Source organism: Cryptomeria japonica, chromosome 2 (genome assembly GCF_030272615.1).
Source record: "Cryptomeria japonica chromosome 2, Sugi_1.0, whole genome shotgun sequence".
NCBI lineage: Eukaryota > Viridiplantae > Streptophyta > Pinopsida > Cupressales > Cupressaceae > Cryptomeria > Cryptomeria japonica.
This window is the reverse complement of record NC_081406.1, coordinates 61336391-61349157: the sequence shown is the minus strand read 5'-3', so window position 1 is coordinate 61349157 and position 12767 is coordinate 61336391.

The following is a 12767-nucleotide window of genomic DNA, read 5'->3' as shown; positions in this document are numbered from 1 at the left end:
ACTTGCTTACCCAATTGACATTCCTTACATACTGGATTATGAGGCTTCATAATCTTAGGTATATCTCTAACTGCCTTAGTTGAACTGATCTTAACAATACAACCAAAATTAACATGACACAACCTCTTATGCAATAGCCAACTCTCATCAATATAAGCAATCAAATATGTCTTATTACCAGTGTTCAAGTGAAAAATATTACTTCATGTATGTTGGCATTCTACACTCTTATGAGAATAGTTGATGTTGTCATTGATGGCAACCAACTGGCAACCAATTGGCATTCATCTGGCAAGCTATCGGTAGTTACCAGCATCGACAATAGACTTCTACATACACCGGCAGTGGCAACAATGCATACTGACACCCCAGCTGATAGGGAATAAACTTTTATTTATTGTATTTTATTATAATTATCTTTTGTAAAGCCGACATGGCATATTGTAAAGACTCATATATATGTATGAGGTCTTATAGGTCATTTTGTGTAGTAGGGAATGGAGAGAATATATGAATAATATTTTTGTATAAGGTGATATAGTTGACAGTGAAGGTTTTGGTTATAGACTGAGCTTAAACCAAACTAAACCTGGCATAGTTTATGCTGATTTGAAGCGGTACATTGTATTGGATTTCATAATCCACTTTTGTAGTCAGTGAGACTCTTATTGAGCAGTGAGCTCAATGTAAGTAATATGTATTCATTGGCCAATGAGTGAATATTGTGGGTCACAAATCCAACCGAGGTTTTTCCCACACCGAGTTTCCTCGTTAAATATCTTGTGCTATCTTGTGTTTTCTATGTTGTCTCTATTGTTCCTATTTATTGCATTAATTCTTATTTACTGGTACACTGTCTTGGGATGTAAATTACATAATAAGTTTAAATATTATGCTAACGAGTTAGACACTGATTCACCCCCCCCCCCTCTCAGTGTCTTTGGGACTGTCATTGATTCTAAAAATTGGTATTAGAGCCTGGTCCTCTATTTTCAAAAGCCTAACAGCTTGAGAAAGATTCTGATACCGGTATGGATGGAGAACTTAAGAAAACAATTGGAAGGAGCTCTTATAGACTATGATGCAAAGAAATTCAAGAATATCAAACTTGAAGATGATCTGAAGACTACATAGGAATTCATTCAAGGACTTCAGGAGAATCTTACTATAGCTCAAAATAAAAGAAAAGAACTTCATGAGAAGCTGCAGAATGATAATGATGAAAAGGAAATTCTTAATGAACTTGTGAACAAGTTGAGACATGAAAACAATACTATGAAGAATGAAATGAAAGATATGACTACGAAGTTTGTAAAGACATTGAAGACAGAAAGAAAAATGAAGATGACTTTACTAGGAGACTCAATGATGCTGGAAATGAAAATCTAAGACTTAGTCATGAAAATGATATGTTGAAGATAGATCTGATTCACATGCAACATGATAAAACTGAGCTTATGAGATGAAAAGGAATTTTGGAAAATGAGCTGGCTACTACAAATCAACACAAAGAGAAATTCAAGAAAAATTCAAAGGAATTTGATAACATGCTGAAAAATCAAAAACCTAATGGAGATACAAATGGACTTGGATTTGAAGTTGGAAAAAGTTCTGGTACTGCAAACAATCTAGATCAGAACAAACCAGTAAGACAACCTAATGCTTACAAATTTAATGGAAAATGTTTCAATTGCAACAAATATGGTCATAAAGCAAATCAATGTAGATTTAGAAACAATTAGAATATTAATGCACCCATCGGTCAATGTTCCAAATACAACAAAGTTGGTCATAATTCAGAAAACTGTAGAATGAATGTGAAATGTTATGTTTGTGGAAGATATGAACACTTATCTAATCAATGCAGAATACAAACCGGCATAGGATATGAAAAATCTATTCAGAGGAATAATGTGACTTGTTATGCTTGTAACAAAATTGGACATATTGCAAAAAAATTTAGAAGAAAGACTTCACCGGCAAATAATAAAGGATCTAGTTTGAAAGGCAAAGAAAAGGTAGATGAGGTAAAGCAAGAATTTTCAAAACAATGGATTAGGAAGAGAGATGAGAATGTTGATGAGACTATTTCTTCACCAATAGAACAGAGTAACCCTCCACCAGCAGGAGAATCTTCATCCAACTGAGAAGTAACCCTTTGGGGGTATTGCTACAAATTCAATATCATGCAGATTACCCTCGATCGATGGTGAGAGATAGATTTCTTCTTTACCAGCAGATGTGTTAAGTCTTCACTAAACCGATGAGCATTTAATATGGCTGGTAAGAGTAAAGTCATTATAAATCATCGGATTTCCCTCATTTTTGAATCACCGAGCATTCAAATTAGCAGAGAGCATGAAAAAGAGAAAAGGCATTCAAGGCGAAGGCATGAAGTGATCTTTTCAAGCATTCAGAAAACTTTAAGGCAACTAAAGGTATTTTTAAAATGGCTTCTTCTTCTTCTCTCGAGTTTATGGTGAACCCCACTATTGTGGAAAACATAAAATGCCCTAGGCCCGTGTTTAAAATAATTCTCAAACTAGTTAAGTAAGATGATTCCATAGGAGCATTTTCAAAAATTCTTAAAGGTGCAGCTTATGTTGAAGACCCTAGGATTTATATTCATTGTAGCATTGAAGAACTAGGTTCTAAAGATTTGATGAAAATATTTACCAATGTAATTTGTGATGAACATGGAATGGTTAAACCCGAGCACAAGATTGCAGAAACTCTAGGTTTTGTGGCAATACTGAACATTCCTTGTTAGGTCCTAGAGATAACTGAGAGGGGGGGGATGAACCAGTTGTCTGATAAATTCAACCAAAATTAACTTAACCAAAACCTAATGCTTAATACTGATAAACCAAACTTTATGCTGGTAGACAGTTTTAACAGTTAATTGCAATACCGATAAAGATTAATGCACGAAATAGAAAGACAATAACATCCACAACACATAACACAAATGTTTATATGTGGAAACCCTGTAAGGGGAAAAACCATGGTGGGAAGCCTTACCCACAATCAAATGATACTACTGCAGATAGTATGTGTGTACAATATGGATTCTGCACATGCTAAAGGCCATGTGCCTAGAGCTCACTGCTCAATGACAAAATGAGAGTCACACTAACCACAATTGGATGGTTAAATCCAATAATAATGTACTATACAAAATAGCATCTTCATATGCTAGATTCAGTACCAGTTAAGTTTTGATTGCCTTCACAAATCCTTCCTTCAACCTTATAATGACGTCTGTGTGTATAGCTCTGCTTATTTTCGCATATACCTTATTGCAATCCTTTTCACATTCACAATCCCTTCTACTTTTTTATCTTACAAATAAGATCTTACATATATACCATAACCTAAGACCAATTGAATAGGTCGGCTCACTAAAAGATATTACAATAAAATCAATTACAAACAAATAAATATCCGATGCATGATGTTGGCTCAATGCATTTACAATAATAATAAATCATTTCCTTAACATGTCGTGTTGATCTGGAAAAGATAATTTTGTCGGTGCTTATCCTGGACCTATTTGCTGGTAACAACAAATACGCAAACTCAAATAAATAATTAACTAAATCATCAAAACCAAGTGATTGAATAATGTCTTTGACATAACCAAGTAGTTTTCAAGTCATTCGAAGTGCAGGTGAACAATATAATTTGTCGGTGAAACAAATACCAGTGACTTGCATGAGTCTCTATTTTGTCGGTGAACATAACCAAAATCTCCAAGTGCTGATAAGTGTTGACAAGTGTTGACAAGTGATGACAAGTGTTGATATCAATGACAAAACCATATTAACATATCCAAAATACCAACAATCTCCCCCTTTGGCATTGATGGCAACACAAAGTGGAAAAACCATCAAAGTACCAAAACAGAAATGCCAAAAACCAAAAATAAACAATCTCCCAAAGAGATCATAACCAAAAATCAAAAATACATAATATCTTTCCCCAAGGGATAAGGTCTCTACCCCTAGGAATAATATGTGTTATCCATGTGTTTTTCCATATCAATCTCTCCCCCTTTGACATCAAATGCTAGAGAAATAAAAAACCAAATACAATTAGTTCAAAGAGTTTATCACAAAATACCAACTCATTCAATATACCAACTACTCCCCCTGAGAAGTAGCTCTCCTCATCAAAGCTGGAATAAAATATTTCTCTATTAATTCTATCGGTTGATGACAAACATCAATTATCTAAGTCTCTACCGATGGGGGTAGGACTCCAAGTTGCTCTCTGAGATACTCAAATGTTTCCTTAGGCAAAGGCTTTGTAAAAATATCTACAATTCGATCTTTAGTATTCACATAAACCAAATTTACTTCTTTTGCTTCAATATTCTCCTTTAGAAAATTGAATTTGATAGAAACATGTTTAGTCTTAGAGTGAAATACTGAGTTCTTAGATATATCAATTGTTGTTGTTTTGTCACAGTAAATAGTTATAGGTTCCTTGCATTTTACCTTTATGTTCCTCAACATTTTCTTGATCCATAATACTTGTGTACAGTTGGTTGCTACTACAACATATTCTGATTCTGTTGTTGATAGACTTGTAGAACTCTGTTTCTTGCTCAACCATGAAATTAATCTACTACCAAGAAAAAATGCTCCACTAGTGGTTCTTTTTCTATCATCCACATCTCCTGCCCAATTAGCATCTGTGTATGCACATAAGTCAAAATTTTCATCTCTAGGATACCATAAACCAAGATTTGTAGTGCTCTGTAAGTACTAGAAAATCCTTTTCACTACTGATTCATGATTTTCTTTTGGGTTTCCTTGAAATATTGAAACAATATATGCTACATTCATAATATCAGGTCTTGGTTGTATCAAATACAGTAAACCTCCTATCATAGATTTGTATCTAGTCAGATTAACAGGTGTAGATTCATCCTTCAAAGATAATTTACCAGTTGTAGTCATAGGTGTGCTTACCGCTTTATAGTTTTCCATGCCAAATTTCTTTATTAATTCCTTCAAGTACTTAGATTGATGTAGGAATATACCTTTATCATTCTATGAACTCTGCAATCCTAAAAAGAATTTTATCTCTCCAATCATAGACATTTCAAATTCTTGTTGCATTTTGTTAGAAAAGTCTTTACACAAACCATCTTCTCCTCCAAAGATTATATCATCAACAAAAACTTCAATAACCAAGATTTCATCATTTGTCACTTTGTAGTATAGATTGTTGTCAGCATTACCTTTTGTGTAACCAAGCTTCAAAAGATATTTGTCCAATCTTGCATACCAAGCTCTAGGAGCTTGTTTCAGTCCATATAAAGCTTTCCTTAACCTGCAAACCATGTCTTTGTTATCCATCAAATAAAATCCATTAGGTTGCTTAATGTAAACTTCTTCAAGATCTCCATTCAAAAATGTACAGTTAACATCCATTTTATATACTTTATAGTTCTTGTGTGCTGCAAAAGCCAATAAAAGTTTGACTGCCTCAATTCTAGCTACTGGTGCAAAGGTTTTATTGTAATCAATTCCTTCTTTCTGAGAATGTCCCTTACACACTAATCTTGCTTTGTTTCTAATTACCATGCCACCTTCATTAAGTTTATTTCTAAAAACCCATTTAGTTCCAATAACATTTTTGTCTTTAGGCCTAGGAACTAATGACCAAGTGTTATTCCTTTCAATTTGTTCCAATTCATCTTCCATTGCTTTAACCCAATATTTATCTTCATATGCCTCATTAATTGATGTAGGTTCAATTTGAGAAATAAGACATACCTCCTCATTTGCCAATCTTCCTCTAGTCATAACTTCTTGAAATTTGTTTCCAATTATCTGATCTTCAGAATGATTCAATCTTACATACCAAGGTGTTTTTACTTGTTGTTGTTCTTCAGTGACTGTTGGTGTAACTAGATCATCATTTTGTACCAGTGTATTCACAATAGGTTCATTTATGATTATCTCTATTGTCGGTTCAGAGTCTGTGTACCTTGAATTTCCTCTAAATTATTCATCAATCTTCACATTTGCACTCTCAACAATTTTTTGCAATCTCTTGTTAAAACATCTATATGCCTTGCTCTTAGATGAATAACCAAGAAATATTCCTTCATCACTTCTAGGATCAAATTTGCCAATATACTCATCTCTTCTAATATAGCATTTACTTCCAAATATTTGAAATATTTAAGAGTAGGAGTATTACCAAACCATAGTTCATGTGGGGTCTTACCAGTTTCTCCTCTGATGTGAACTCTATTGAATGTATAAATAGTTGTATTGACCACTTCTCTCTAGTATATATGAAGTAGATTTGCTTCTGATATCATACTTCTGGCTATATCCAAGATAGTTATATTTTTCCTTTCCACAACTCCATTCTGCTAGGGTGTCTAGGGTATTGACAACTATCTTCTGATCACATTCACTTCACATAATGCATTAAATTCCTTAGATGTGAATTCACCTCCTTGATCTGATCTCAAACATTTGATTTTCTTGCCGATTTCATTTTTTACCATGAATTTCCCAAATGCTTTAGATTTTCCTCTGAGAAAAGTAACCCAATACATTCTAGAATAGTCATCAATGATTAGCATAAAATACCTATCTCCTTGTATACTTTTAGTTCTTGTTGGACCACATAAATCAGTATGAATTAAATCAAGAACATTCTTAGACTTCTCTAGAATACTCTTGAAAGATGCTCTAACTTGCTTTCCAAATTGACATTCCTTACATACCGGATTATGCAGTTTAACAATCTTAGGTAAATCTCTAATTGCCTTAGTAGTACTAATTTTCACAATGCAATCAAAATTTACATGACAAAGTCTCTTATTCCATAACCAACTTTCATCAATATGTGCAATCAAACATGCTTTCTCATTATTGTTCAAATGAAAGATATTACCTCTAGTCTGATTACCGGTTGCGATTTCCATACCATTTCTGTTTAATATTTTGCATTTACCATTCTTGAATTGTAACTGAAATCCTTTCTCAACTAATTGACCAAAACTCAAAAGATTATGCTTCAAACCTTCAACATAGTAAACATTATCAATATTGTGCTTACCATCAAAAGATATGGTACCTTTTCCTTTGATCAAACAAGCTTTGTCATCTCCAAATCTTAGTAGACCTCCATTGTATTCCTAAAAGGTTAAGAATTTACTCTTATCACCAGTCATGTGATGTGAACATCCTGAATCAATGATCCATTCATCCTTATCTTCAACTTTAGCTGCCAGGGCCTACTCTACCGGTTGAATTGTAGGTGTTGTAGACATCTAAAAATGGCCAACGCTTGTGGAGTCATACTTTAACATTTGCGCATTGCCTTATTTTAGGGTTCTTGCGTCACATTAACATTTCTTCTATGTTGCACACTTGGTCTTTATCATTTGCGAGCATTGAGTCCTTCTTTTGCATTCCTCATTTTTCTCGCTTCTGAATTAGGTCTTGTTGATAGCAATCTTAAGTCATGATTTTGGTTGATCTTATCCTGTCGCATCATGGTGCGTGCTCATTTATCATCATTTTGGACATTGTCAATCCTAATTGATGATATAATTAGGGTTTTGTCCCCTTGTCAATCTTTCAATCATCTTTAGCTTGTTAGTAATCATTTGCGATTATCAACTTGTCAATCTCATCATTTTGTGATCGATTCATCATCGATCCTTGTCCTTGTCAGCCTTGTCATTTTGCGATCGATTCGTCATCGATTCTTGTCCTTGTCAATCTTGTCATTTTGTGATCGATTCATCATCGATCCTTGTCCTTTTCAATCATTTCAATTTGGATCGATTAGTCATTGTTCCTCGTCAATTGGTCCCTATAAATTTGATCTTCTTGTCAATCTGGGTCAATTTGTCATTGATTTTTGTCAACCAATCTCAATCATTTATCAACATTGGTCCTTTGTCAATCAGAATCATGATCGAACCTACATTAATTTCTTGTTGTCTTCACCTAATTCCTTGTCCTCTTATTTCTAGGGTTTTATGATTTGTTCATTAATCCTTTTCTTCTTCTTTGTGGGTTAAATAAATCTATTTATTTAGTCCTAGGTCTCTTTCATGAATTAATTAATGGATGAAAACCTATTAATTAATTCACCTAATTTCTATTTCTCCTATTTTCTTTAATTTTTTCTAATATTTCCCCTAATTTCATTCCATCATTTTCTCCTATGTTTATTCTTCCATTTGTTGCAATCATGGAGGCTATTTTCTCTCTTCCCTTTTATCATGGGAATGGCATTTCAATCTTGTCATAATTTCTCATACATCTTGCATAACAACTTGTCATAATTTGTGCATAATTTGTCATACACCTTGCATAGAAAATGTCACACATTTGTCATAATTTTGCCATTCTTGATTTGAATTTCCTTTCAAATCTCTTCATGCTAATCTTGTCCTCTCTCCAATTTGTCTATAAATTGGATGATTTTCTTCAATGAAAAGGGTGAATCAATCACATTTTCAAGTAACCTTATGCTACGAATTTCATCTCTCAACAACTTGCTTTCCACTTGCATTTTGTACTTGTAGGTGAGATCCACATCAAATTTGAAGGTGAAAGAAGAACAATGGAGCCGCATGAAGGAGATTTTTGTGTCAGTTTGCTTCGATTTCATTTGATTTGAATATCTTGTCTTTATATCTTCATTTACTAGATTGGGATTGCTTTCATAGCAACTTTAGGTTTTGTGGTTGTCCTAATTGCTATTATTTTGATGATTTTCAATTTCCTGATCTATAGGTGTAAATTAATCTTCTGTTATAGCAACAAAAGCCCATCCATTGTCTGTTGGATCCTCATCAAAATCATCAGTAACTCCTTCATCAACATAATAACAAGATTGGTCTCTATTCTTCTTTAAAAAAAAATTTATGATAGTCAGGGTTAGGCTTATATGTTCTTTTAGCTTCTTCTCTTAATCTTGCATGTCTATCAGGACATCTAGATGCCATATGACCAATCTTATTATAGTTAAAACATCTAAAGGGTGCTTTACCTTCATACTTACTTCCAATTGGACCTTTAGGCATTTTCCTTGCTAATAGTGCTTCAAGTTCTTCAATTTCTTCATTTTTTCTCCTGCTTTCCTCATGTTCTCTTGCATAGAAGGCTTTCCAATCAGATTTATTAGATAATTATAATGATGGTGTTGATGATGATGAAGCCTTGAAAGCTAGATCTATCTTGATAGTAGTAATAGGACCAAATTCCTCAAGCTCAAAAGCTGAAAGTTTTCCAACCAAAGTGTCTCTAGATACTGATGCATTAGGCATTGTTCTTAATTCATTTATAGTAGTAACTTTCATTTTATATGCCAATGGAAAAGCTCTTAAAACTTTAGAAACAATCTCATCTTCACTTAACATTCCTCCACGACATTGTATACCCAAAACAATTTGATTTACTCTTTCCATAAAAGCAGAAATTATTTCTTCTTCTTTCATTTTCAAACTTTCATAGCTGACCCAGAAGCATTCAAGTTTTGCAATTTTAATTGTGGAATCTCCTTCATTCAATGTTTCTAGTTTGTTCCAAATAGCTTTAGCCATAGATCTATCTTACAATCCCATGACTTGTTTATCTGAAAATGCACTCAAAAGTGTTTCTCTTGTTTTTCAATCATTTTCCTCATCTTTTCCCAAGGTTGGTGGATTAGGCTGACTAGGAGTAGGAGCAGTATAACCATTCTTTGTAACCTACCATATATCCTTTCCAATGCAATTCAAGTTTGTCTCCATCCTGATCTTCCATATGCCATAGTTAGTTCCATCAAGTTTCGGACTGTCCTTCCTGAAATAGTTAGAAGACATTGGATCTCCTCAATCTATTAAACTTCTACAAAAAGAGGACTATGCTCTGATACCAATTGTTAGGTCCTGAAGACAACTAAGAGGGGGGGGGGTGAATCAGTTGTCCAATAAATTCAACCAAAATTAACTTAACCAAAACATAAAGCTTTATACTGATAAACCAAACTTTATGTCAGTAGATAGTTTTAATAGTTAATTGCAATACCGGTAAATATTAATTCATGAAACAGAAAGACAATAACATCCACAACACATAACATAAATGTGTGTATGTGGAAACCTTGTAAGGGAAAAAACCACGGTGGGAAGCCTTACCCATAATCAAATGATACTATTGTAAATAGTATGTGTGTACAATATGGATTCTGCACATGCAGAAAGGCCAGCTGCCTAGAGCTCACTGCTCAATGACAAAATGAGAGTCACACTGACTACAATTGGATGGTTAAATCCAATAATAATATATTGTACAAAATAGCATCTTCATATACTGGATTCAGTACTAGTTAAGTTTTGATTGCCTTCACAAATCCTTCCTTCAACCTTCAAATGATGTTTGCATGTATAGCTCTGCTTATTTTTGCATATACCTTATTGCAATCATTTTTGCACTCACAATCCCTTCTACTTTTTGATTTTACAAATAAGATCTTACATATATACCATAACCTAAGACCAATTGAATAGGTCAGCTCACTAAAAGATATTACAATAAAATCAATTAAAAATAAATCAATATCCAATGCATGATGTCGGTTCAATGCATTTACAATAATAATAAATCATTTACATAACATGTCATGCTAATCTGGAATAGATAAGTTTGTCGGTGCTTATCCTGGACCTATTTGCTGGTAATAAAAAATACACAAACTCAAATAAATAATTAACCAAATCTCCAGAACCAAGTGATCAAATAATGTCTTTGACATAACCAGGTAGTTTCCAAGTTATTCCAAGTGTCAGTGAACAATATAATCTGTCAGTGAACCAAATACCAGTGACTTGCATGAGTCTCTGTTTTGCCGGTGAACATAACCAAAATATCCAAGTGCTAATAAGTGTTGACAAGTGTTGACAAGTGATTACAAGTGTTGAAATCAACGACAAAACCATATCAACATATCCAAAATACCAACATTCCCAAATTTCTGAAAGAAGTAGTGAGAATTGTCCTAAGTAGAGCACACGGAGAATTTCTATGGTTGGATTTTGTCTACAAATTTACCCAGCAAGTAATTAGGGTAGTAACTGGTTTACCCTCAACCAATAGCAGACCTGACAAAACAAAGAAAGTTCCTAAGAACAAAGTAATGATCCTAACTGCAGCAACATCTGACAGTAGATCACTAAGAGTGAATGACATCAAAGACATCAATGTGAGATTTATAAGTATGGTACTAGGTTACAAAACTACACATGCAAATAGGCTTAATTTAGTTTCTAGTCTTTGCATTAATAGTGCTTATGAGATGGTTAACAGCAATGCAATAATAGATGTGTGTGAATGGTTGAAAGATGAACTCATAGATAATTTGAAAAGGATTAAAGGAGATAAGAAAGGGACATTTCACTTTGGTGATCTTCTAGTATGCTTAATGTTGTATTTCACTAATGAAATCCCTAGTATAAGACCGAAAGACTTTGGATATGACATACCGGTAGGAAAACAATTACACATGATGATACAAATCTTGAATCTGAGATACTATTCACCATGAATATGGAAACTTGAAAAGTGAATATTGTTGTGGACAAGGACAGTGCAGAGGTTAAGCTTGACAATGTTGACTATGGCAACATGGGAGAAAAATTGGTAGAGACTATTGAGGTTGATATCCCAACCCAAACAAAGCAATCATTGGATACTGTGAAGAATACTGAAGGTATAGATGTTGGCACAGGGCCACCAGAGACTGAGATACCGACAGTTGAGCATACAGAGAAACCTACTGAGGCAAAGGTACATACTATGACAGAGAAACCGACAATCATTAAGACACCTAAACAATTAGTCAAACCTTTACTGGTTGAAATGCAAACTCAAACTGATCCACCAGAGGTAAACACAAGCAAAATGGTTACTAATGAAGGAAGCACAGAGGTAACAAAGGTAACTGGTCAGACATCTGACACTTCATCAAGTGAATTCAGACCTACTAATGTAGCAAAGGTACTCCTAGATTCAATCAAAAAGATAACGGATTGTGATGCTTTATCTTACAAATAAATTGATTACACCATACCAATTCTTAAATGGATTGCACGAAAATGTAACATAGATCGTGTTAAGGATTCTTTACGTAAATTGGACACATTGTCCAAATTTATTGCAGACAATGTAATAACGGTTGATAAAGTGAATGAGGATACAATAAAGGACAAAGTTGAAAAGGAGAAGAACAAATTCTTTGATGACACCATAAAGAAGTGCACAGAACACATTAATACATTATTACCAGCATTAAACTCTACAATTTTGGAATACAAAGAGTTGTACAGAGAAACATGCAAACCATGCATTCTGACAGAGGATATAGACAAGGAAATCAATAAAATTCAGAAAGAAATTGAAGACATAGCTATTAACATAAATGGCTCATCTAGCCACATATCAGTTTTTGAGCAAGAAATGGCAGGCTTTGAAGAAAAACAGGAGAAACTTGAGAAAGAAAAGGCAAGTATTAAGTCTAATGCCAAAGAACTGAAAAACAAACTTGGTCCAAAATTGGACAATATTATCTCTCAGAGAATGGAAATATCCAAGGCATTACTTCAAGGAGAACGATCACTAGAAGAGCACATGCATCATCTCACCGACACGATCCAAAAGACTGAGGAAACCTTAAAAGACAACAAAAGGGTTATGCAGAGTCTTAATTTGGTTTTAGCATATATCTTTCAGATTGTAACC